This window comes from Sipha flava, unplaced genomic scaffold, assembly GCF_003268045.1.
Source record: "Sipha flava isolate LNK unplaced genomic scaffold, YSA_version1 292_pilon_pilon, whole genome shotgun sequence".
Taxonomy (NCBI): domain Eukaryota; kingdom Metazoa; phylum Arthropoda; class Insecta; order Hemiptera; family Aphididae; genus Sipha; species Sipha flava.
Genome location: NW_020272962.1, coordinates 303,231 through 330,175, shown reverse-complemented (window position 1 = coordinate 330,175; position 26,945 = coordinate 303,231). Strand labels below are relative to the sequence as shown.

At 31.9% G+C, this 26,945-nt stretch overlaps 1 protein-coding gene across 2 annotated transcripts in view; it reads right to left on the bottom strand.

Annotated features, from left to right (window-relative positions):
- Window positions 1–25,993, bottom strand: part of LOC112685784 ((11Z)-hexadec-11-enoyl-CoA conjugase-like) — a 37,423-nt gene extending 11,430 nt beyond the window's left edge. Inside the window, exons 1-2 of one of the 2 annotated variants that reach the window (XM_025557768.1) lie at window positions 25,504–25,993; window positions 14,122–14,229 (exon numbers count right to left, since the gene is read on the bottom strand). The gene's annotated coding sequence lies outside the window, so the exon portion shown is untranslated. The remainder of the gene's footprint in view (window positions 1–14,121; window positions 14,230–25,503) is intronic. The other variant, XM_025557767.1, reaches the window with a different exon arrangement.
- Between the last annotated feature and the right edge of the window lie 952 nt (window positions 25,994–26,945).

Genomic DNA, 26,945 nt, shown 5'->3' with positions numbered 1-26,945 from the left:
AGATATTTAGTTTTTTTATTCTCTCGAGATTTTTTTATTTTTTTTTTTTCGCAGTTCATTTATTTATACACGTCGGTACGTATATTTTGTTTCCCCCCCCCCCACTCCCATCCCGTATTTTTCGTAACAGCGGCCGCCACTCGTACCTGGCCTGATTGCCATGGCCCCGGCGGTCGGCAACCTTCTTCCACGTACACGGCGGCGGCTGTACGAATCGCTTTAAAATTAGATTCGGATTTGGCATGGCTTCACGTATTCCGTCTTGCCCGTCGTCCGGCACCGGCACGCACACGCGCATCCTTCAAATGGTCAAAATTTCGTTGTTCGCAAGACGTGGCGACGACCACGATTATAATTGTTATTTTTTTTTTTCCATCTAATTTCATTATAAATTATCATGGTCCGTCCGTAATGTCGTCGAAAAAACACTTTCGTTTGCAGTGGCCAACGTAATGTTATTAACACTTTGTCGGCCATATTTTTTCGGTACGTCTAATAAACGGATATCGAAGAACGTAAAATAATATCATTCTGTCAATAACGTGAAAACCGTTTAAAATACCAACGTAATACGCAAAGGAGTAATTTTAACAATAATACAATACTGGTAATATTTAAAAAAAAATGTAACTCCGATCGTAATGCAATGCTCCAACAATGTTTGTTTTTTTTTTTAATTTTGACTAAGCCAAGTTACATGTATTCAAAATGTACTTCCGTAATACAGAACAACGGTAAGAGTTCAATACAATTCAAATCGAACAACATGTGATACAGCCAGTCATTGTCGCAAGACTTACAACTGACTTACAATGCAAGTACAGTTCGTGTATTATAATGATTTATTATAATTATATATTAGAGTGTTCAACTATGGAGTTACTAAGGTTTATACTGCTTGGAACATGAAAATATATGTACCTACTTTGCATTCGATAAATCAAATTGTGTTTCGTATTCGATTTAATTTAATTCAATTCAATTTGTTCTTATAGTATAAATGGATACTATTTAAATGTTTACCGATGTAGACATATCCTTAAATATCCTTTTTTTACACCCACGTTCAGACCTTTTCAATATTTTACTATTTTTATGCCTATGGATGTTTAGCTCTATTATTTACACCATTCCGCCGTCATTAATTAGACGCCATAAATATTAAACATACTAAATGAACATACAAGTAATATATACGTGTACGTTTGCGCGTGATTAAAAATTATTTTGAAATCAAAAACGGTATTTACAATCGATCTAATATTGCTAGATTTAAGTATAATAATGTACTGTAAGTTATAAAACATGCACCACTGATGGGTAACTATTGCGGAATACTAATAAAATTGCTATTCCGTTTTTATTAAAACGGCCATTATCTATAGGAATGTCTCTTACATCTGTTCATGTGGTACAATATTATATACTGTACTAAAATGATCAAGCATTCAAAATGCACGTGACACATAAATGTTGAATAATATCCAATCTTTGTGATAAACTGCGTTTCGATAATAATAAAATGTATTTGTATACATTTAATTTCTTGGTTAATCATTTTTAATTGACCACTATAGACAAAGCCGAATCTGGGAATCTATGGGACCACCCCACTGAAATTTCTTCAATATTTTACAAATCATTTACGCTTGGATCATAATATGCGTTTTGTCGGTTACAGAATGATACAGTCCCGATCGATCGCAATCGGGAAGATCTATGCGTTTTATCGGTAACATTGGTATCGGTGAGATTAAAAATCGTGTCTAAAGGTACGGTTTCCTAGTTGTGACTAACGTTGCGGTTGGTGAAGAATATTATTGTGAAGAGTACAGACGTGTGTTTTTGGTAAACTAATTTTCTGTTGTAATAATTATTGTTAACAAAGTACCGATGGAGGAAATCAATTTCAATTCATGATTTATTTTCCACATTTTATTTTACTTGACTTATTTTAATTGCGCAGACGATTAAGATATACATTTGTCTAGATGTTAAAAAAATTAATAAATCTTGTTGTTGTTACATTTTTTAAATTTATCAAACATCTTAGACCTTCCCCTTCCAAAAAAAAATATAGATACGGCCATGACTATAGAACTGTACTATTTTTCGGTGTCATGTTTAAGTTTAAACGAAATGGAGTTGGTAAAATTGATCTCCATTCGGCGGGTGTTAGGAAATAAATGTATAATCGTACCGTTTCGATGTTATTTATTTACAAAAAAAGACGTGATTTACACACATGAGAATCCGTTCACGTTCCACCACCCCCGATCACTCTCAATCCGCTTCGGAGTGTAAAACATAACCTGGCTGCCGCCAATATTTTACTCTAAACAACGCCTACGCGTGCATACGTATATAATAGGTACACATCCGGACGGGTCTGTTGTAGTAGTCAAACGGACGTACCGTATGTCTCCCACAATCCCCCCCCCTCCAAAAATCCCACGGATGCAGTCCCTCTCACTCACGTCGTCGTCGGCGCATTGAATTATTGTCTTCGACGGCGAGCATTCCAATTGGATTCCTTCCAATTATTACAAACGATCATACCGCACGGACGCACGAAATGTTAAACGACACATTTTGCGTGTTGTCGTTGTGGTACACGGCGTACATTAAACACATCACATTTTCCATTGGAATTACCGCGAATCGCCCGATGAACGCAAATGTATATGTCACGTATGATTTTAAACCGTGACGATAACGGACGGTCTCAAACTCCAACCAACACTAATACAAAATAGTTGTGACCGTTCAAATCGATTGATTTTAATTTCTTTCTACTTAAACGTTTCGAACAACATTTATAACAAGTAACTTCGTATCGATCCCTTGAATCCAGGTTGTATTAATAAACGGAAAAGCTTTAAATTATAAAACCATTAATATTTTTAAGATTGATAGTAATCCAATTATTTCAGTACAAAGAAAAAAACAATCAAAATAAATGAACTGGTAAGTTACTAATTGATATTAACAACAAAATGTTATTTAATTCGATAAAATTGGTATTTCAATCAATAGACAAAATATATTCAGTTTTTAATACGTGGTTGAAGAACTAAACCATTTATAATAAGTATTCGATTATAAAAATAACTATAAATCATTTAGGTACATTATGAGAATTATAGTTAATTTTATTACAATTATAGTTTTTATATGATATCAATTTAAATAGTTAAAATTTGTTAAAATTACAATATTGACAATAATTGTTAAAACAAATCAATTAACTACGATTAAAGCAATACAACTTAAGAATATAAATTTATAAATTAAAATATTCAAGTTATAACCAACACATTGACTTCGATTTATAGAATTCATATGATTAAATCATTATACTCATTTATAATGATACTAAAAATCGAGATGCATACATACATTATTTCTATAGTTAAAATTGAACATTTATTAAAAAAAAAAACTCAAATTTATAGGATAAAATCGTATTAATGTATTTTGTACTTTAACGTTCATTAGAAAAAAAGTAATGACAACGTACACAATATCTTCAACTAACAAACTCGTATTAACAAGAAATAAAATTATAATACGTATACTATAATGCATATTTAAAAACACGAAATTAATTTAAAAACAAATCAAACATTTTTTAGTTATTATCTATAGATTATAAATATATAGGAATGAACAAAAATTATACTTTATTTATACTATATTTTAGCGATTCCGATATATGTAAATAAAATATAATTTTAAACGCTCATAAAAAAGTTATTTTAAGTTTTGCTGACATTCGAAAAACATTTTTACGTCTTAAGTCCTAAACATTTCAGAATTCACTAAGAAAATAAATGTCGTTTTTATATATCCATTTATTTACATAAGTCACTCTACAAATATTATGACTTTAACGGCTGCATTAAATCTCCAAAGGCGTAAAATAAAAATTATACTTTTTTTGGTATACAAATGATAACAATATATTATGAACTTAATATTAATATTCATTTCTACTAAGTATAAAATAGTGCTCTTTTTTAAATTTTTAACTTCTAGATTCTAGAATCAAAGTTAATTTGAAATTCTTTAGAAATCAAAACATTTTTAAAAAGTAGAAAATTATCGAATAAGTATTAAGTCGAGTCGATGATTATTTTTAAAACACGATTTTAAATGAAAATTTAAATTATGTTCTTTGGAATTAGTTTCTGATAAAATTCATACAATCATTTTAACCAATACATAAATACATGGTTTGTATATACATAAATAAATTATTTCTCATACTTCGATTAAACTCAAAGCAAAATTAATTAATAAATAGTAATAAAAACCATAATTAAATGTATTTAAGAGTGATTTCGAGATTGTTCTATTCTATTAATTTAATACAATGAACATGCCAGATTTCATGTAATCACAAGTAACTATAATTAAGTATATTATTTCTTTTGAACTCTTTTATCTCTGAATTAACTTTTAATAGCTGTGGTTTAAACATTTTGTTAGGAAATCATATTTAACTCTTTTTTTTTTTTTACATGTTCTACGTATTATTCAATTTTTGAAAAGACCGTCTTTCATTGGCGATTTTTGAATATAAAATAAAACAAATTTAAATTAACGGCCAATTGAACGTGTTCATTTTTTCATGGAATTTTAACATAAACGGGTTCACTTTAAAAATAAAATTAACATGAACGTAAACGAGTTCGATTTTTAAGTGGACATTCTGAACACTGGTATCATTACAATATGTTAAAAAATAATCAGTAACACATTATAATGATTGGACTCGATGGTTTACAATCACAAATAATGAATTATGACCATCAAAGTTGTAATCAGTTACTACTTATGATAAAATTTAATAGGTACCCACTAATTTTTGGAACTCTATATAGGCTTAGGTTAAAAAATCAACCAATGGTTGATAATTCATATCGCATCGATTAACGGCTGCGCGTTTAGTCTCTATTACATTGGGAGGATTTACTCGTTAGTCGATAGCGATTTTACTCGCTGTCACTAAATTCAATTGGGTAATAGACCTACTCGCATTGCTAATTGAGAGCCAAGCTAATTTGTCGCAACTTGCAGGCTTTTGTACATTCCGGCAAATAAAATCGTTTTGTGTAATCAACATGGCTAGCAAAATCGCTAGTGCGGTTGCAAGATTTTGGAGGCTGTAGTTCATGCAGGTGTTGTTATTATTTCTCATTTGTTGCGTCCGGAGTTAGAACAAATGAAAACTTGATTACAATCAAGACACATGTTTTGCATTCCAAAGTAACGGATATTACTCGTAAATTTTTAAAAAAATCACTTATATTTTTACCATTCCACTTCGTCGTTTAAAAATGAAAAGAAAATACCTGACACTCAAACGCATAATTAATATAATATTATTTTAGACATTTAAGAGTAATAATAATTATAATTTTTTGCCCAGCGTATGGTTATGACCACCAGCGAGCCAGCGAGTTTACGTGCTGAAAAGTAAACGGTACACGCTAAATCGCGCGTAACTTTGTTCGCTGACGGCTTTTGTAACAAATGCGAATCATTTGACACGAAAAATTAAAAAAATCAAATGCATCCTATTGTTTAATTAGCAAAAATAAAATTTTAGAAAATTATTATTACAAAATAAAATGAACAATGATCGGTTACATTGAAAATAATCAATAAAGTGTTCAAAATAATTATACTAAAAGTAAATGTAAACTGATGTTTTAAAACTAAAATCAATCACTAATGTTCTATAAAATGTTCAGCTCATCAATACAAACGTTTGAATCCCATTGATCGATACGGAAATTGCATGATGAAATTGCATTGTATATATATTTTTAATACTTAAATTGTTAGCTTAGTATATTATTATGCGAACTTAATGCAATTAAAAAATATAATCAATAATCATGAAATGTGTAGAATTCTATCGCATTTATAATACGATTCTCTGAATAATGCTGTTTAATATAATTAATATCGAGTTACTAAAAAACCAGTACCAAAAAAAAAAAAAAAAGCTTTGAAATATAGTTTCATACGTAATTTTCCTACGTTGATTGATGATTGAAATGTTCAAATTATAAAAAATTTCCGCGTACTTTATTAAAATATATAGTATATGTTACATCAATAATAATCAATATGCAAAACCCAAATAACTATACAAAACTTATCGTGATGAATAAAAGATTTCCATTGGAATTTATGCCGCAGTGTATACGTATATAAATCATAGAAAACGTGCTATATATGTACTTGAACATTCAACACGTATTAAAATATGGCTTATTGCAAATATGCATTGGGGAAAAAATACATGTTATTGTAAAAAGTTTTTATCGACCACACTCACGAGTTATGAAAATATTATATTCTCGACATTCACTAAAATAATATCGAAGACTACAGACGACAGACGAGCATCTATTGATTGGGGTTCCCGGGTTTAAAATAATAAACACAACACGTTGACATCGATACGAAATCAGAATTTTTCTTTGACAATTGTTACGGCTCACACTTGTGTAAACATTGACAGTTTCCTTTATTTTGACTGTAACAAGAAAACTTGATATCGAATATGATTATAGGCGTTAAAAGAAAACGAAATAGATTTTTCGGCGAACAAAAATGATTCCCAATACCACAACTTAAATGCCACGCAGATGGTTTATTTCTCGTCATTGTCATAAAACAAAACAATGAACATAAAAACAAAAAAAACAATATGAATTGATCGTATACAATGGAATCAATACGTTATAGTTTTAACTAATACAGGTTAAAAACTAGTTAAAAAACATTTCGCAAGCATTTCGAAAATTATTATTGAGATTACTTTAAATGTTTAATATCATAAAAGAGAAGCTCTGTTTCCACCTCTTTCATAGATTCAAACCTTTGTAATACTTAAGGCAGTGGTTCTCAAACTTTTTTGTCCGCGGAGCCCTTATATTTTCAAAAAAATTTACGGAGCCCCGAAAATCAGGAATTTATATTTATATTCAAAACAACAATAATTATTAATATTTCATATTGAGAAAAACACACAATTCAAAATTTCTTTTTTTTTTTTAAAGTTCAGATTTTGTCATTTACTGTGAAAACTGGTCATTTTACGTTGTATTGATAAATTTACTTCATTTAATTTTGTGAAAATACCAGCCAAGTTATGAAGTCATAATAACCAAATTTTATCAGAAGTCTTACTTGTAAATACAATTTGTGTCACTAAAACGTATATCTCGTTGCGCAATTCAAGTAATCATACCAGTGTTTTTCCTCAATAACTAAGAAATATAATAATATTTAAATTTAGATAATTAATATATGCCCACGGAGTCCCTAGACTTCTTCCGCAGAGCCCTAGGGTTTCACAGAGCACAGTTTGAAAACCGCTGACTTAAGGTGTATCTGCGGTAAACGAATATTTTTAGCAAAAGTTACAAAAATAAATATTTGAACGATTAATAAATAAGGTACGTCGAACACCTTTAATACAATTTTATAATTGTTAAGTTAATTAGAACTATTATTCTTATTCTTCTTCATTTGGCTCTTAATACTCTGTATTAAGTATAACTATTATTATTATATTTATTTAATTGTACATCATAATACTTTTTTGAGCTATTCATGCATAATATCATACATAAAACATGATAATAAATTGAAAATGTTTAACATCTAAGTTATTCTTAACGTAAAATAAAATAAATAAATGACAGTTAATCAAAATTAATTTAATTTAAAAGAATGCACTGTTTTAGTGACATTTGATTAGACTAAGAGGAATGAAATGATTTATGCCGTTCAAAAAATATTCATTCCACATCAGGTCAAAAAAAGTGTTTATAATCAAATGTTTTGAACAATATTATTTCGAAAAATACATTCTCGGAAAAGTTTTATTTGAAATAAGTTTCATCAACTTAAAATCCCACATTACAGTTCAAGTTCCAGAGGATATAAATTTACTATCGTAAATTAATCGTTCGCAGTATAATATGATATTTGGTCGGTTGGTTCTTGATTGTACGTTATAAGTACCAAAAAAAAAAAAGTAAAAATCACCGAAAACATTGATTTGCCGTTGAATACCGAGAGGAAGATACGTGGCCCCACGACAAATATACCGATTTATCTAAGTGCCGGCCTTTTTGACGCGATTTATAGTCATCTCGAGATGTCCGTACCTTCAATCTACAATCGATTTTTTACAGTTGGTATTCCGTTTCGGTATCGTATAACGATATTTGTAGATTTTCTGTCGACGGTATCCCGAGTAACGCTGTGTGGAATGTCTTAAAGGCATCTGTTTCGCACGAGTGAAAATAATAAAAATCGACGTGCGACAAACTGTGTCCTTAGAACGTTTCACGCATAATGGTATAATTAACAGGCGCCGCATTAACGATTTCGCGCGCTCGCATCCGTCAACACCGGATTTCGACGGCTTAAGTGCTGTGATTTGCAACGCGTGATTCTTCGTATACGTGTACTAATATAAAAATCTGAACGCGATAAAACGAAAGACAAATAGAGAGAGAGAGAGAGAGAGAAAGAGACGGATAGAAACAGATAGAGGAGTACAAAATTTAAAACACCGAAATCCGTTGACGCCAATACACGTGCATGTACGCGCACCTTAACAACAACACATACGAATAATATATAATATTACGTACGAATTACGTGCTCGCCGGTGACTGGAGTCGAAATAATCGTCGACGATTGCACCGACGACGACGTTTCGAATACGAATCGAATGGTATTTACGTGCGCGTAATACTGCAGTGTACACTGGACAGGTGTAATACGTGCGCAAACACAACATTCGGGCACACACGGATAAGATACGAAAGCACCGACACAAACCGCTTCTCGTATGCGTATACGTTCGAGGTGAACAATCACAGAATAAACTTCACCGACGGTCGAAAACCGTGATTGTTAAAAATATAATTTATTCGTTTAAAGTATTATTATATTGCTGTTTTTTTTTTTTTTTTTTATCCGGTGGCTAATTGATTATTAATATTATTATCATTGATTCATCTGAACGTTCACGAACGTAATAACCTTATGATTATATGTATCACCAATAAGATACCGATGTATTACGTACTCATTATTGCACACGACAAGAGTGCTCATTAAGTTGACGATATGTATCGTATGAAATTTTCCGAGTAACCTAGACTTTCGCGTTTGATTTCAAGTATACGAAAATTATTAAATTTAATCGCGTTATGTGTTCCTGTTCGATGAAAATCGATAATAAACATTACTTAATAAATGTAGTTTAAAAGTACACGGAAGTCGGAAGATGCACACACACACACACAAACTCATATTTAGTGAACCTGCAAAATATAATAGCTACATAATCCAATCCAAATTTAAAGTTTTGATTCTATCAAAATGCATCGTATGCAAAGCTGTCAATTTAAATGTCTCAGGTTTTACTTATATAATATATTATAGTTTCATAAAGTTGTAATGTGTCATATAATAGAATTCTAAAACATATTCAAGGTATCGTGTTTCTCGAAACCAATACATATTAATGATTTTTTTTTTTTTTTAAGATTATACAGGTGTCCCAGAATAATCCGACAAATACAATAACTTTTGTTTTATTTATTAATTTTAATTTTTTTTTTTTTTTTTTCATTACATAAATACTTAAGTCCTGCGCTATAACAAAATTGAGTTAAATATTTTTTTGATTTTTAAAATTCAAATTTGAAAATGTATTCTGCAGTTAAAAAAAAAAAACCAAAATTACCATTTTATAAACTGGATTTTTAAAAAAAAATGTTGGTGTTTGAAAATCTAATAAAGGTAAATCCGTTAATTTTTTATCATTAATTCAAATTGTATGAAAAAATTAACAATATTATTGTGTAACTATCATATAATTATTTATTTATTATTATTTAATAATAATAATTATTTAATTAACAAAGCAGATTATTTAAAAATTAGTTCATTCTTGGGATCTTTTGTACTGGTATTCTACCTTTCATCCTCTTGATATTGATTCAGCGTTCAACACTTTTTACGACGCTCTACACAAATCTATACTTGATTTTGTCCCAAAGTGTACATTCCGCAAATCGACATATCCACCTTGGTATTCCCATGAATTAAAACAAGTTGTTGCGTTAAAGAAAAAGGCCCACGCAAGTTTCAAGTCATCTCTCAGCAGCCATGACTACAAAGAATTCTCCTTTCTCCGTGCTAAATTCAAATACCTTTCAAAAAAATGTTTTCGCGACTATTCCAAACATGCAGATAGCTCATTAACAAGTAATCCAAAAAAATTCTGGCAATTCATAAACAACAGTAGATCCGATCACAAAGATATCCCTAAAGTTGTTTCTCTTAATGGCACATCCTCTTGTAACGATCACGAGTCTGCTGAGATGTTTTCTTCATATTTTTCCTCAGTTTATTCTTCCAAGGTGATTCCATGTGACTTTGAAAGTCCGGACATTTATTCTTTTGATCTGCCAAACAACGTCTCTTTAAGCGTAGATGATGTCTTCCAAAAATTATCTGAACTACATTGTAACAAATCTGTCGGTCCAGATGGCATACCTGGTATATTTCTTTTCAAGCTAAAATCCATTATATCTTACCCCCTTTGGATCCTTCTTAGACGATCACTTGATGAAGGCATCTTCCCACACATTCTTAAATTGGGATCAATTACGCCAATTCTGAAATCCGGATGCCCAACTGATGTCTCCAACTACAGGCCCATCTCAATTTTATCGCATATTGCCAAAATGTTTGAGTCATTGGTCCAAAAGGATATTCTTAGATCTTTCAATAATATTATTATGGAAGAGCAACATGGTTTTCGTCCTGGTCGTTCTACTACCACTAACAGTCTAATTTTTTATAATTATGTTTTCAAGGCTTTCCAACATCATTCACAGGTTGACGTTATTTACACAGATTTTAATAAGGCCTTCGATACCGTTAACCATGACGTCTTAGTGAAAATTCTAAAAGATTATGGCACTGGTGAGCCGCTTTTGTCTTGGCTTAAATCCTACCTAGGTAACAGATATCAATGGGTTAAACTACCTAACGTTAAATCTAATGTGTTCTTTACCCCCTCTGGTGTTCCCCAAGGTGGACACCTGTCCCCTTTGCTTTTCTCTATCTTTATCAACAGCCTTAGTAAAACACTAAATCATTGTCAAGTGTTATGTTTCGCGGACGACATCAAGCTCTTTATGCTAATAAACTGCATTGAAGACAGTCTTAAACTACAAAGTGATTTAGATAGATTTGTTGCTCTTTTTATTAAATTAGGTTTGTCACTGAATCTAGGTAAATGTAAAGTCATGACGTTTACTAGAACCCGCTCTCCGTTAACGTTCTCCTACCATATTCATGATTCAATAATTTCTCGCTGTGATGAATTTACGATGGATCTTGGGTTCAAACTCTCCAGTAACCTTGACCCGGGCCTTCACATTGAAATGGCTTGTTGCAAAGCTCTAAGAATGTTGGGTGTAATAATGAGATTGTCAAAGGACCTTAACCTAACTTCTTCATTGAAAGTTTTATACTGTTCGTTAGTCCGGCCAATTATTGAATATGGTGCCATTATTTGGAATCCCCACACGGCCGACAACGCTTGCCAGGTGGAAAGGGTACAGCGTAGGTTCTTGCGATTTACCAGCTTCCTTTTAGACATCAAATGTCCACCGCATGATTATTCCCCAGTTGCTATTCAACTTAATCTAGCCTCACTGGCAGAGCGCAGGCGCATTATGGATAGCAAGTTCTTGAATGGACTGTTAGATGGTAGTGTTGATTCCCCGACTTTACTATCCTTAATTAATTTTAAAGTATCTCAACGCTCCACCCGCTCCATTACTACATTTCATGTCCCTTTTTGTTCCACCAACTACTTACTAAATGAGCCTATGAGGCGTATGATGCATAATGCCAATTTGGACCCCACTTTCTCTTTTAGTTAGTTCCCCACTTTCTCTTTTAGTTAGTTCTGTCATATATATTATTTTTGAAATGCCCATAAACTGTATTATCCCATTGCTACTTAATAACTACTGTTCATTTTAACACCTTCATGTATCTATATCTTTAATTGCATACCTATGTATATTTATTAGTATTATTTTTTTTTTTTTTTTTGTTTTTTGTTTCTTTTTCTCTCGCTTTGTAAACCATATTACCTGTTTTTCTATGTATAAAAGGGCTTAGCCCGTGTATTCTAATAAAATAAAATAAAATAAAAATAACCAATATTATTGTATAATGGCTGATAGAAATTTAATTTATTCCAAGATTTTTGCTATAATTTATAGCTATATCTTACTGTAATTAATTATAACTTGATATTTATCATTAAAAGCCCAATTAATTAAAATAGATACGTAATGTATCAATAATCAATATAACCAAATAACCTCAAAAATTAAAATTTGCTAATTCATAAGCGAAATAAATTAAGTTTCTAGGGGTGTAGTTTTTACTTAGTATTTATAATATCACTTAAATCACTTTGATCACAATTTTATTACATTCAACGTTTATTGATTCACTCATAATTTATTCTTGGGTGAAATCGCAGAGTTGTAGAGAAAATCTACTTATGCAATTTATGTTTGTGACATTTAAATAGGGTACAGTGCAATATGAAAAAAAATGTTCATCGAACTTGGTAAATAATGTTTACATTATATCATACTCGAAATCAAATTTGAATGTCTTTTTAATAATTGATTGAAAAAAAAAAAATAAAATATATTTGTTGAAATTTGTTGAAAATCATCGACAATTAGTCTATAACTAGTGGACTGTCATACTTATAAATAGCAAGGAACATATGATTATGAAATTTTCATTAAATTACATAAATTTATGTAAGTACAATAATAATTATTTAAATTAATCGCAATCACAAATTTTATCTTAATAGAAAGTACAATAACTATAGTAATATTAGTTATTATATTCACATTTTAAAAAACTTTAAAAATTCATGATAAATCAATAGTTAAACTTCGTTATTTTAAAATCATACTTTTCCTAAAAATCCGATTTACAAAATGGCTATTTTGGATTTTTTTTTCAAACTGTAGAATAAAATTCCAATTTTACAAATTTGAATTCTAAGTATCAAAAAAAAAATCTTTTAATGCAATTTTGTTGTAGCACAAAAATTAAGTATTTCTTTAAAAAAAAAAAATTAAAAATAAACGGAACGAAAGTTATTTCATTTGTCGAATCATCCAGGAACACAATGTATACGAAAAAATAATACTTGTTATTTAATTTTTATGAAACTATTTCATTATTTTTTAACTGTATTATTATCTGCCGACAATTCTTTCGATTCGCAAACAAAACCACATAATAAAAGAAGAAACTATTTAAATTAAAACTACGGATTTCTCTGGAATTTATAGAATATGTAGAACGACTTTGTTGTTAGTTGTCTTTATAACAAATGACTATCATCAATTTTCTACATAAAATATATTGATAACAATTTTAATATTTATCACTTGAAATAATACTTAATAAAAGGAAAAATCTTAACTCCTTCTTTTTCCTTAAATTTTTTAAAAAATTTAAATCTTTCAAATTCATATAATTTGGATGTAGTCCAACACAAAGCATTAATTTAATAAAAAATAAACAACTAAATTACATTAAACGACAAAACCTTTTTTAATAAATCAGAGAGATATAACCATTTCTTTTGTACTTAATACCATTAGAAATTTAAATCGCGATACAACGCTTTAGAAGACTTTTTTTATTAATATTTCTATTTCTACACATCTCTCTCATCCTGTTGCCAATATTTATATTTTAATACAATATACGATTATAATCCGTCCACATTAAATTGCATTAATATTTATCAATTAAATATTAATTTTGTTTCCACCATAATCCGCAAGTCATATCAAAAATAAAATTTTTGTTAAAATAAATTTTTGTTTAAATAAACTTTACCCATCGATTTGGTAGGCTATGGCAGAAAAATAAAAATTTGAAAATATCTAAAAAAAAAAATTCCCATCAGTTATTTCTATAACAATGAATTATAATACTGTAGCATACTTTTGTTAATTGTTATATCATCATTCATATGGGCGCATGTAAATTCCACTGATTGCTACCTTTTTAGACCTTTTTTCAAGTAAATTCCTCCAATATATTTTTTTTTACCTGAAAAAAATAATGTAAATTTCACCGGTAAGTTTTTTTTTACCTGAAATAAAAGTAACATTTTGTAGGTAAAATTTTAATCCAAATCTAATCTGATTAATTAAGATTACATAATTTATGTAGGTATAGATTTATTATAATATATTTAATGTATTTAGATAAAATAATTTAAAATTTAAAATTTGGTTGGGTAATGTTTAGATGCAACTTTGACAAATTGCATAATGGTAATATTGTTTTCTTTGGATGCCAAAATGATGGTGTTTAAATATTGTTGGTGTGATTTTGACTGTGAATTTCTAAAGTTATTAGGTTCATTAATGCTGTTGAATTTAATGTAAGTGAATTATTGAATATCTAATAGAACTTTTGTAAAGTGATGTACCTATATTTGGATGTGTGTTCTCAAAGGAGTTTATGTGTTTTCAAGTAAAAAATACGTACCAGTGAAATTTACATTTTTTTTTTTTTCAGGTAAAAAAAAATTATTGGTGGAATTTACATGTTATAAATCCAACCCTAAAATCGATTACCTGTAAATCGGTGGAATTAACAATCGCCCCATTCATATTTATACTACCCATTATGCATTTAGTCATCGCAAACACAATGACCGGACAGTGCATTAAATTTCCTATTTGGAAGAGCAAAATTGGATATAGTTCACGGTGTTTGGATACTCTACTTCGAAACAGTAACATTAACTTATAGAAGACAATTAAGGTACGATTTTTGTTGAAAATGCTCGGTTTATTATTAGAAACATTAATTTAAATTAAAAAAAAAAAAAACCAATAGAAAAATCTAACACAATTCTATGTACAATAAACTTTCTTCTTCTAGTCATTGAAATATTATAAACCACAAGAAACTGTAATTATTTGAAACAAAAAAAAAAAAAAACACCTAATCACAATTATTGCCTAATACGGCAATGGTAATTATACATACATGTTAACATATTTAACATACAACATTGTTTCTAAGTTTTCTATGACTGAACAACCGACTACAATGCAATACAAACAATATTTACACATATATATATATGTTATAGGCAATGTTTCATAATTGCTTGCTGTTGCAGTCTGGTCTAAAAATTACCGTGTTAGAACTTCAACATCTAAAATTGGATTAAAACAATCGAGGTTAAATTTAATCTTATTAACCTCATAAAGGATAATTCATAATTAATGCAGGTGTGCTTATACATAAACATAGAAACATGCATAAATTCTGATGAAAATTATTGCCATATAGACATAGTATATTGCCTAAACCTAATGTAAATCAATTTATTTATGTACAACAACACACACAAATAAATATTGTTTACACGGTATTTCAAAAACAATTGTTAGTAATATTTTCAAAGTTTACATAGCAAAGAAATAGATTGAATAGATAAAATCGAAATGAAACCAGACTGGGTTTTAATCGAATTTATTAAAAATATTAATTTGTTTTAATTATTATAGTAAAATTATTAAAAATGTTTTCGTTAAGTTAATAAAAAGACTTACCCCGTACAATAAACAGATGTTAAGAAAATACTTTTTGCCATAAACTTTTTATAAGTTCGCTTCAACAGTAACTGATATAGTTCAGTCTGATTAAAACGGGCCACCACCATTGTTATTACCACTGACAACTATAATTATTACATAAGGATAGTATTTTCAAGGTTTTCCGATAACCTTTATGGCTATCCTTATTTTCCATTCCCACGGGGATGATATATGAGTATGTGGTTTGGTGATAGTTGTGTCACATAAATATATAATAAACCATTTTCTAAAGAAAAAACAACTGCTTATGTGGAGCTATAATTATAAATCCTTGAACTAGTTTGTCTGATGAATAATTTAGTTTTGCCCCTAAATTATATAAACGAGCACATAAATCCTAGTGAATATCGATTTATAAACAAACGTATTCGAAAAAATCTATATATTTCTATAACGACATTCACGAAGAGTATCCGGAAAATTTTAAATTATTAATGTTTGCATATAATGTATAATATAACATAATATGTTCTATCTCAAGTAATAGAAGCTCGAATTTTGTCATTTGCTAAGGAAACTAGGAGACTCCTGTCATGGAGCCCTAGGGCTCCGTAGAGTACAATTTGAAAACCGCGAAAGTAACCCATTTATCTGTGGGAGAGGAAGACAGGTGAAACTTTAAGTTTATTAAAATTGTGAAAATCTTAGTATCTTTCAAATAAATTAAAACGACAAACATTTTAGAATAATTTCCTGAAAAATAGTAATTTATATTAAATATATCTTTTTAAATAATTTAAAATCAATTTAAAACATCACGCTTAATTTTCTTCTTCAAATTATTTTCTCATGCATACATTTTTTGAAATAATTAATGTTATATTTTGCAATAATATCGATTTTACAAGCATATAATTAAGCGTAATATATAGTTGGTAAAAATTCATTTTTCTTAAAAAAAAGGTAATTTTCTTCGGGCCACTGCGTGTGTATGTGTTTTTGTATACATATAATATAGTTCGACCTAATTACAATTTTAATAAGAACACTTAAGGGTTATTGGTAATATTTGTGTGTATGAAAAAATGGCAAGTCTTTAGAAATCGAGGGTAGTCTCTAGAGCATAGGATAAAAAAAAAATTATACCTTTTTTTATCTTACATATATTCTTCTTTTTCTGTTATGACTTACTCTTGTTATGGATAATTATACATTTTCTAAAGGGAACATGGAAAACAACAGTCTTTTAAATTAATTTTATCTCTACTTATTACGCTTATTAAAGTAATCTAATTTAATAAGCTATTTAATTTTGGAAACTAATGTTTAGACTCGTATTTTTGGAAATTTTCTTCCTTCCTTCTTTTTTTTTTTTTTTTTGCCCAGACAGTAATATTAAATCTCTACCATCCGTAATCTTTATTGACTTAAAATTAAATAATTAAGTCTTTAATCTTATTTAACTCGGCATACTTTTACGAATTTATAATCGACTTTGCATTGACGTACTACTTACTCCGTAATTACTTTTCCAATTATTCTCTTTTAGTATAAGGTTTACTGGATTAAAAAATTATGAGTTTCAGATAATAAATTATTTTATAAACGCAAAATTTGGTATTATTGCTAACATTTTATGAGTAATAAATCAATATTTTTTATTTTTTTGTTTATATATTTTATACATAACTATAAAGTTTAAATTGTTATTACGATCACACTCAAATTTTATATAAAACGATATACATTGTAGAAAAAATCATCTTAGTCATATAAATCATAGTCATAGAAATGCAGGACAACTGTCCGTAGCAATTCTAAATACTGAAATCCAATTTCCAAGATAAATCATTGGAAATCTTAGTACACTTCAAAAATTGAAATATCAACACGAAAACCTGTACAAAAAACTACCAATAAATAAAATTATTTTTTTTAAAAATGTGCACATATTACAATAATTGCAAACGCTATAATGCATACTTGAAGGAAACTATAGCAGTTTCATCGTAATGTTCGTCGTTCCACACTATTGTTAGCAAACACTATACAGTTACTACACTCTGTGCAGTGCATACAATGAAAGATTGATAAGGGTGTAATAGAAACTCGTGTTTTGTACTTTGTACACTGAAATATATTTGTAGTCACGACCTGCAAGAGCATTTACGGGTTGACGAATGGAAGTGGTGAAAAATGATCGAGTTGGAGATTAAGTGAATGGGAATTTTTCGGACATTGATAATAATCGAGAAAAAAACATCCTTGAAAGAAACTCTTTATTTTATTTATTATTTTCACGATCAATAATTCAATTCATTTTTTTTTTCATGCAAACACGTAAGTAATAAAAAAATATTTAAAAATATAAAAAAAAATCTCAAGACCAAATATTTTTTAATATGCTGAGACGACCGCTTTTACACGTACCGTTATTTTTCCTTGACGGATTTATGGTACAAATATAAAAATTGATTCACGTTTTCAATCGTTTTTGTTTTTTCAATCTCTTAACTTAATATAAAAATGGTTTCAAAATATGCACTTCAATTTTTGTATTACCTATTTAAGTTAGTCAAACACTTGAAATAAAGAAAAAAAAATCTTACGCACGTTCCATTCTAAAGCATCTGTTCGTTATCTTAAAAACACGTTATGTTTGACTTTATTCTCCAATTAATAGTGCTCAAATATTCCTTTAATTCGTTTTACATCACTTTTACATTACAGTTTCTCGCATTTAGACTAAAGGTTGTGTTTTTAAACCTCGTTTAAATACATTATAATTGTTGGTCCTTAACTGAAGGAAATTGTACAGATATCGTAAAATCTATCATATCAAAATACGTACATATGGCTTATCTTTAAAATCATAAGAATAAACTCAATATGCTAAAATATAAAGTTAATGCACATAATCACTAATTAATAATGTATTATTTCTTTTAATAATACTTATTTTATGGATTCATTTTACATTTGGCTAATACTCAATAAAACATTTTTTGGGAAAAACTGAACAGTTTTCTCAAACTTAAAAACTTGGCTAGGTTTTTTTTAGAAAAAAAAAATATTTTATTTTGGTCGTGTAGTAATTCAAACATTAATTAACTTAAATTTTTAAGCTGGATTATTACATCGTACAATGGTAACTACAGGGGATAAATATTTTTATTGTTTACACATATTTATTTACGGAACGCAATATTTTATTTTATAATGCCAATTTTTAAATCGAATTGTCTGCAGATATATAAAAATATATTTTTAGTGATATATATTTAAAAACTTTTTCTACTCGTGGCAATATTTCAATATTTCTATTTTTAATCGAGGATAAGGCTTTTTTTTCAATCAATTTTGTGATTTTATACTGTTTTCGCCCGGGGTAGTAAGTCATACTGGAAAGTCGATCCGTGTGGTATGTTTAATATATCTCCTTATACTTTGTTTAATGAAGAATATTCGAGGAGAATCTTTAGTCGTTGAAAAATTCTTTAACTATTATGTCCCTAATTTAAATAGGAAGCGTAGACTTTGGAATAATATTGTTTAACAAAGCTTACGAAGTATACGAACACATGCTACATGCCGTATATTGTTCAGTTATTACCGTAATGGTACGCAGTTAAAATATTATATACGTTCTACGTAATATGTTTATCAAATAGAACAATATTAGTGGTAATAATAATAATAATATAATAATAGTAAAAACTATGTATAAAGTTTTGAACGTAATAAATTATTGTACAACATCACTTGTAATTTTTTTTCCCCGTTTTTCTTCGATACCGAATTATGTGCGTCCATAAAACTATAATACCTATATGTGCAACAGCGGTAATAGGCGATGTGTATGCCTAAATGGAGTTTGAAAAACAATTATGCCGTCGGACGGCATAACGTGTCAGCCGTTCAAAATCATATTTTCTAAAGAAATGCGACGCGATAATATTCACAGAACAACCGATACAGAGAAGCGTTTGTTGACCCTGGATCGAACGTATGGCTGTGTAACGTTTTTTTTTTTTTTTAACTTTTTTCCCCCCGCGTACATCAAGCGAGAGCAGTTCGATCATCGTACACGCGCGTTTCCGTGCACATTTTTATATTTATCGATTGTCCATTGTGTACACACGGACACAACAAATCGAGACGAGACGAAGCGCTGTCGGCCTTCGAAGGAATAACTGCAACACCATCAACAGAGAAGGATTACGACCGTCGATTTTCATGACTCGAATATACGTTGCAATTAAAAATACGCGCGCGGTATTACGTTACCCGTTCGATCGTTTGCACGTGCAAAACGTACAACGGTTAAAATAAAACGTGTAACACTTTTTAATCGAGCTACGGTGTGATGGATACGAAAACAATCGTTGGGCGAAAATACTTGCTTCGACCATAACGTATCATGAATATATTATTATTGCTATAGTACTGCGGGTTAGTAGCCGGAGTAACCGTCTATCGGACGAAATGGTTTTTTTTCCCCGTCCCATACGATCCCGCGTAAGACCGTTTCCATTATAAATACATCGTGTGCACTCGGGAACCTAAAAATCGATGTGTTACCTACACGTACAGTAAATACGTAACGTGTGGTGTGCATGGCGCACAATATATTATCATGTCCTCTCACTGAATACGAGTTGGTGCGACCGGTGGCGTATTTACGTGTAGGCACTAAAAGGCACACGAACCTGCACAGCGCAATAGGACATTTTAGAAAATTATTGTATTATAATTATTGTATTTATGACTCGTGAGCACTTATAATATTGCCATTACAAATGTATTACGTACGTGTCTCGACAGGATGTCAAATTTTAATCTTGGAACGTGAAAATATAATTAGTATTATCAGTACCCGGCGGCCGGCATGAATAACGAATCATTTTTGTGTTGACCGCCGTTTCGCGGACCCTCATTATCTGAGAAAAGTAGGTAGTATGAATAATTTAATAAAACAATAATATCGAAAACCGACGGAATTGAATACGAGCCACAAGGTATAGATAATAATACGTAACGTTGGGTTATATTTTAATAACACAGTGCGACGATTTTTCGCAGGCCGACCATAGCGGTAAAAATATTTAAATACACCTTTGAGAATTCTCAACAGGACACGGTGCTGCGCACAGACCACGTTAATGCTGATGTACGTGTAGTGCGTTAAATGTGATGAAATTATCGGTTGTACTCGACATTGGCAAACGTATCGACGAATGCAACTTTGACAGTGGCGGCAGTGACAAAACTCCACGTGCGGGTCTTGGTCGTGGGGAATCGAACGCGAATCGTATCACATACGACCCCCCTCCTCCTCGGCCGTGCCGCGTCCAGCGGTCTACGATGACAAGCGCCACGATCCGGGCGTTCGAATTTTCGCTTTAATATTTTTAATTTTTTTTTTTTTTTTATCTGTCTTTTTAATTGAAACATCCTGCAGCCCGGTCGATATCTGCATGCTACTGCTGTTTCGGTCCATGGGAATAGATACGGTAGTAATAACAACGTACGTACTCGTGTGCGTAGACGAGGAAGGGGACAGGGACGTGCATTGCTTCGTATTATCATGCGAACAGGGAGTGAGCGGGTTGGAAAAATATTAATAACAATTATATGACGAAAAGCACGTTCAAGTTGTCGCGTACATGTACGGTGTACGTACGGATTAGCGTGTGTGCGCGCGTCCGAACGTTGTCCGTTTAGACATGCAGATTATTATTTCAAATCCAACCCAATCGACTTTCCGCGATATAAATCGTTTACTTCGACGGAATACAACGTGTAATTTTCCACCCGGGACGAAATAAAACGTGTTTCACGATTGGTATCATCGTTACTGGTGTGATGGAAAATGAAAATGAAAATGGAAACGAAAATGGAACGTTTAGAGCCCGTCGTCATTGTGCGCGAACATCCACATTTGGGGAAGAGAAAAAAAATTGTTGATGCTTGACACAATATCTGTTTCGATTACGTGCGAATCTTCAAGAATTAACCATTAATATTGTGTAATCCGTGTAACAAGTCGTGTCAAAATAATTACTATCGGTTCGTATACAGAAGAAACATCGTCACGATGTCCATAGCCATGATAATAATACGTACACACAAATAATTATCTTTGATAATTCAACGATCGTTATTCTAACCCGTCCTAGGTCTATTACGACGTGAATACACTATATTACATCGGTTAACAATAATTGTTAATAATAATTATTATTATCGACAATTAACAGTTTAAACACAGACATTAAATAATATCTACTATTTTATTCAAAGGTAAACTTTTCATAATGGATTCAACTCGTTCGAAACCGTTTAGCCAAAAATGAATAGCCCCGCGTTGTATGCTAAGTTCAGGATATTATGAAAAAAACAACAAAAGCTTTCGACCTTTTTCGTGAATTAATTATCGCAATGTAAAGAGTATACGTGGATAAAACGGTCGAAATTTGCAAGAGAAACATGATAGCATGAAATATCTCTATTCAAAACGTGTAGACATAACTAGATAATAAATGTTTGCTTTTCTGATAGCAAATTGGTTCGCATTTAGGTTGCGATCTAATACTATTGTAAATTATGACAAGATGAAAACTAAATACCATACGAGAACTAGTATGGAATACTATTTACAATTTTAGTCGTCAAGAATTACTTGACTCCGTTTAATTTTTCAAAGTACGCACTTGTCTCCTCGATTCAATTAATAGTAGCGTAATATAACATAATATATATATTATATATATATTACGGGTAAGTACGACATCTAAAAATAATAACATAGGTATACACAAGACGCGCAACGAAATAACCCATAAACTTTTCGCTACATAATGCAACAGTACTTCATCAGCTGTACGGTGTCGTTTATTAAACACTTTTAAAATATTTACTTCTATCTTTTTCCAGCAAACACGAAATTATTTTGTACAATCTAGCCGATGTCATTGTATTTGACTTACGCGCATTGTTTCATAAACGATAAATGTACAATAGATTTTCATAGCGTTATCGTGGGCGTATACACACAATACGAAAAGCTGCGGATCGGGGTAAGCATATTTTCTGGTGAAGCAAAAAAATATTATGTTTCGTTACACTGTCAATTTTGCGAATCTCGAAGCTACTGTAGGTAGTAATAATTCCAAAAGAAACAGTAGCGCAAATGGTTCAAACACGAATGTTTGATGACACAAGTATATCATATTGTGTTCTATGTATGGAAGCGAATGAAACAGAAAGGCCAACAACATGTGTTTTGTAATCTCGTATGTAATCGTACGTGCGTTGAACGCGATAAACAATTAACACTTAACACATCGGATACAATAAATACGTGAACGGTACCTGAAAAATACAAGTGTGACTGCCGTGTAAAATTACGTTACATAATTAAATTAATATATGTGATGTAAGAAAAATGTGAAAAAGTTCAGAAAATATTAAAAATGTTATATATTTTCAAATAGTATTTGTAAAAATGTATGACATTTCTATGGAATCCCATTTAAATGGAAATCTACGTTCGAGTTGGGTTAATTTAACAATGATAACGTTTTAACGAATGAAAAAATATAATACGAGTATATACATCAGACCGCAATTTATTATTCCAGTTTTTTGTTTTAAAAATGCTAATGAATTGATAAACATATTCAAAAGCTGATTGGCTGTCGAAACGTCGAAGCTTTTTCCGGAATTATGCAAAATTAAAGAGTCCACTCTCAAATCTAAATATGCAAATGAAGACGCAATTTTTTAAAATAATAAAACATCAACATAAAAGTACACAAATAACATCTTTATGATTAATACACACGCATAAATAAATATATTTATAACGTAGATTAGAATAAAAAATGATAATAGCAGTTTTATTTTAAATAATGGGAGTTAATTCGAGAAACACGATTTTTAAAACAGTCGATGCAGAAAAAAATGTAAAAAATACATTTTACAAGTTATACGAATAAAGAGCTTCAACACTAATGCACCATCTAAAAATTATTGTCGAAACGGTTAACGGACAACCCATAAAAATAAGAAAGGTATATTTATTTTACTATTCCAATAATCTAGTGATGGCAAAATAGGAATTTTCGGAATTAAAATCCCTTATATTTTATTTAAATTAATAAATATTACATTAGTAATAGTCTTATAAATTGTTTAGCCTACATGATGTTGCAATTTTGATATTATTTTAATTTTATTAGCTAATTTAAAATAAAATTATATTTATACTTATTTTTTGAATTATTTAAACTTAAAACATATAAAATATGTGGTTTATAATTTAATAATAAGTAATCAAGAATCGAGATTAAATACAAAAATCTAGATTCCAGATTTTTAATTCTGAAATCCAAATTTTTCTCTAGACACCGGTATTTAAAATGTTGAAACTTTGAATTAAGATTCTTTTATGTATTAGTAGGTACATTATTTATTACCAAGTCATAATAATTAAAATTTTTTTTGTAATTAAAATAAAACACTTAATTGATTTAAAGTTTACAGGATTTTGGAACTAGACACAAATATAATTTTTTTTATTAATTAACTAATAAAATCAACGAAATATCAAAACTGCAACATGTAATTTTATCAATTTAAATAAAATATTATATAACTGCTGGTCTGCTGGTTATTATTTCATGTGTATAGGTCTATGCGCATTGTCCGCAATATTACAAAAAAGTCAAAGTTGGAAGCATTACATTAAAGTTTATGAGCTTAATTAATTGAAATATTGATTTTTAATCCGATTATTTTAAGAAACACTGATAAGACATTCAAAATAGCCGCTTGGCGGCTTTTTATCAGATTGAGTGAATTCTTGCCATCTATGATGTTGAAAAAAATCAGCATTTCAAATATTTTAAATTTGGATATTTCGTATTTTCGATGAATCCGACCTTATGTTACGTTACTAATGCGCACAGTCGACGAGTAAAACAAATGTATATAGGATCCCGTAGGTAGTCCGAACACATTTTTACACCGAATGAGACGAAATATCGGGTACTCTATCATGAGCTCGTACCACAAGAATACAGAATTTTCAGTTGCGTGCAGGTACAACCCGCTGAATATCATTATTGAAGTTTTGAACTTTCAAAGACTACGCTTCGAACTTGATGTGTACACGGTACACAGTATTTAATGTCCCGTTGAACACGAGAACTCGGTGTTAGTTAATTGAAACGGAAACCAAAGCGATAAGGAGAACTTTGGAATAAGGCGACAGATGGTAGGCGATAATAGGAAAAAACGCTTACGCGAGGAATTTCCATCCGCGAAACTTCCGCCGGCGGTGCTACTTGGGGAGCCGGCGTAAGCGCGCAAAACCGACGAGGGTGCGATAACAGTCGTCGGCGGCCGACCGAACGCGGAAAAGGGACAATAAAAAAAAATAGAAAAACGACACGCGCACATTGAACCCTCTTATACACGGGATGTTGCCACGAAGTCCTGCGGATTTACGATCGCCTTCCAACACCGAACAGGTGTGTTCCAACGGGATCGGATCGGAAAAGACGGGTAGGTCCGACAACGGTATCGCGAACAATTTTACCGGGGCCGGGTTTTCGCGTTCAGATATTTAATTCGGAAACGTTTTGCAAGCACGGTTTATGATTGTTTTCTTCGTCGGCCCTCCGACCGCAAATGACGCGCGCGCAAGTGATTATTCCTTCAACATCGGATATGCATAATAACGTTTTATTGCGGTACTCACGGTGATCGCTGGTGAACACGCACGTGGTGCCGGTTGACGGGACGCTGTTGGTGGCCGGTGATCGCGGGCGATAAGCGATCGACGTGCAGCGCAGAGGAAACGGACGACAATGCGACGCGACGTTGTTCACAGCGAGACAATAACGTGACAGTGGAGCAACGGTGGCGGTGTGATCGCTGTGGTAACGGCGGCGGTGACGGTAGGGACGTCGGACGTCGGAAGTGGTGGCGGCGGCGGCGACGGCGTTCGTCGTCGTCGCGGTGGTGAACGCGGGCGGCGAGCTGCTGTTGCTGTTGCTGCCGCTCTCGCTGCTGCTGTCGTTGATTCTGTCGCCGCCGCCTGTGGTAACGCGTCTCCGTCCGTCGGTGCGTGCGCGCGCCGCAATCGTCAGTGTGTGCGCGCGCGTGTGTGTGTGTGTGTATTATGCGCGCGCGCGCGACAGCGAAGAATAATAATCACGACAGAGACACGGACGAACTTACCGCTGACGTTGTGTGTGTGTTTGCGTGCGTGCGAGAGTCAGCGAACCGCACGTGTGTGTGTGTGCGTGCACGCGCGCGCGCGTGTGTGCGACCGTATGTGCGTCTGCGTTCTCGCCGTCGGTGTGCGTGTGTGCGGTGTGGCCACCAATGTTGGCGCGTCGACGCGTGCGCGGATCGCGGTGCACGAGGGACGGTGGACGGCGCTCGGTACCGTGCGTGCGCGGACAGGGTGAGAATCCGATCGGCCGCCGCCGCCGCGCACAACGCGCACAATCGATAGCCGCGGTGTACGTGAAAACCGACAGACGAACACGCACGGACGGACGATGGACGGGTTCTCGCCGGCACGTGACACGCGACCATGCGGTCAGCGCGCGCTTGCGCCCGACGGACCTACCTCAACGGTTACGAACAATATGCCTACTCGACCTGTGGTAATGTCCGATTCGGTTATCGTTTACGTTTCACACTTGTCAATGCGTTAAAAAGATATTTGCGCGTGTCGCAAATCGCGTATGTGTATTAGGGTATCACGTACCTCGAAAACGTGCGAGTTGTAACTGAGTATGCGATTTATTTCGATATTTTTCGACACGAAAGTCCCGGATTCATCGTTCTCGGCGTTCTCTGATTACACGTGTTTGCTGGACGTTGATCAGTGTTGGAAACACGTCGTCGGCCGTGCCTAGGGCACAGCGGTAAGTGCTGACGTTTTAGAATTGTCGCGCACTACGGCGAAACGGAACAGATCAGTCCGGGAACAAGTTCGCACACTATTTCGGATCGAATCGGAATCCTAGTTGGTAATCTAAAGATTACTGCAGCAAAAAAAAATAAATGGTGATTACGATAGCACTTACTGCTGAAGGAAAAAAAAGGAAACAAACATATAACAAAAAACTATGGTTAGGTATAGTTAAGTTGGTCATTTCATTTTCGTCGGTCACGCTGTCAACGAAT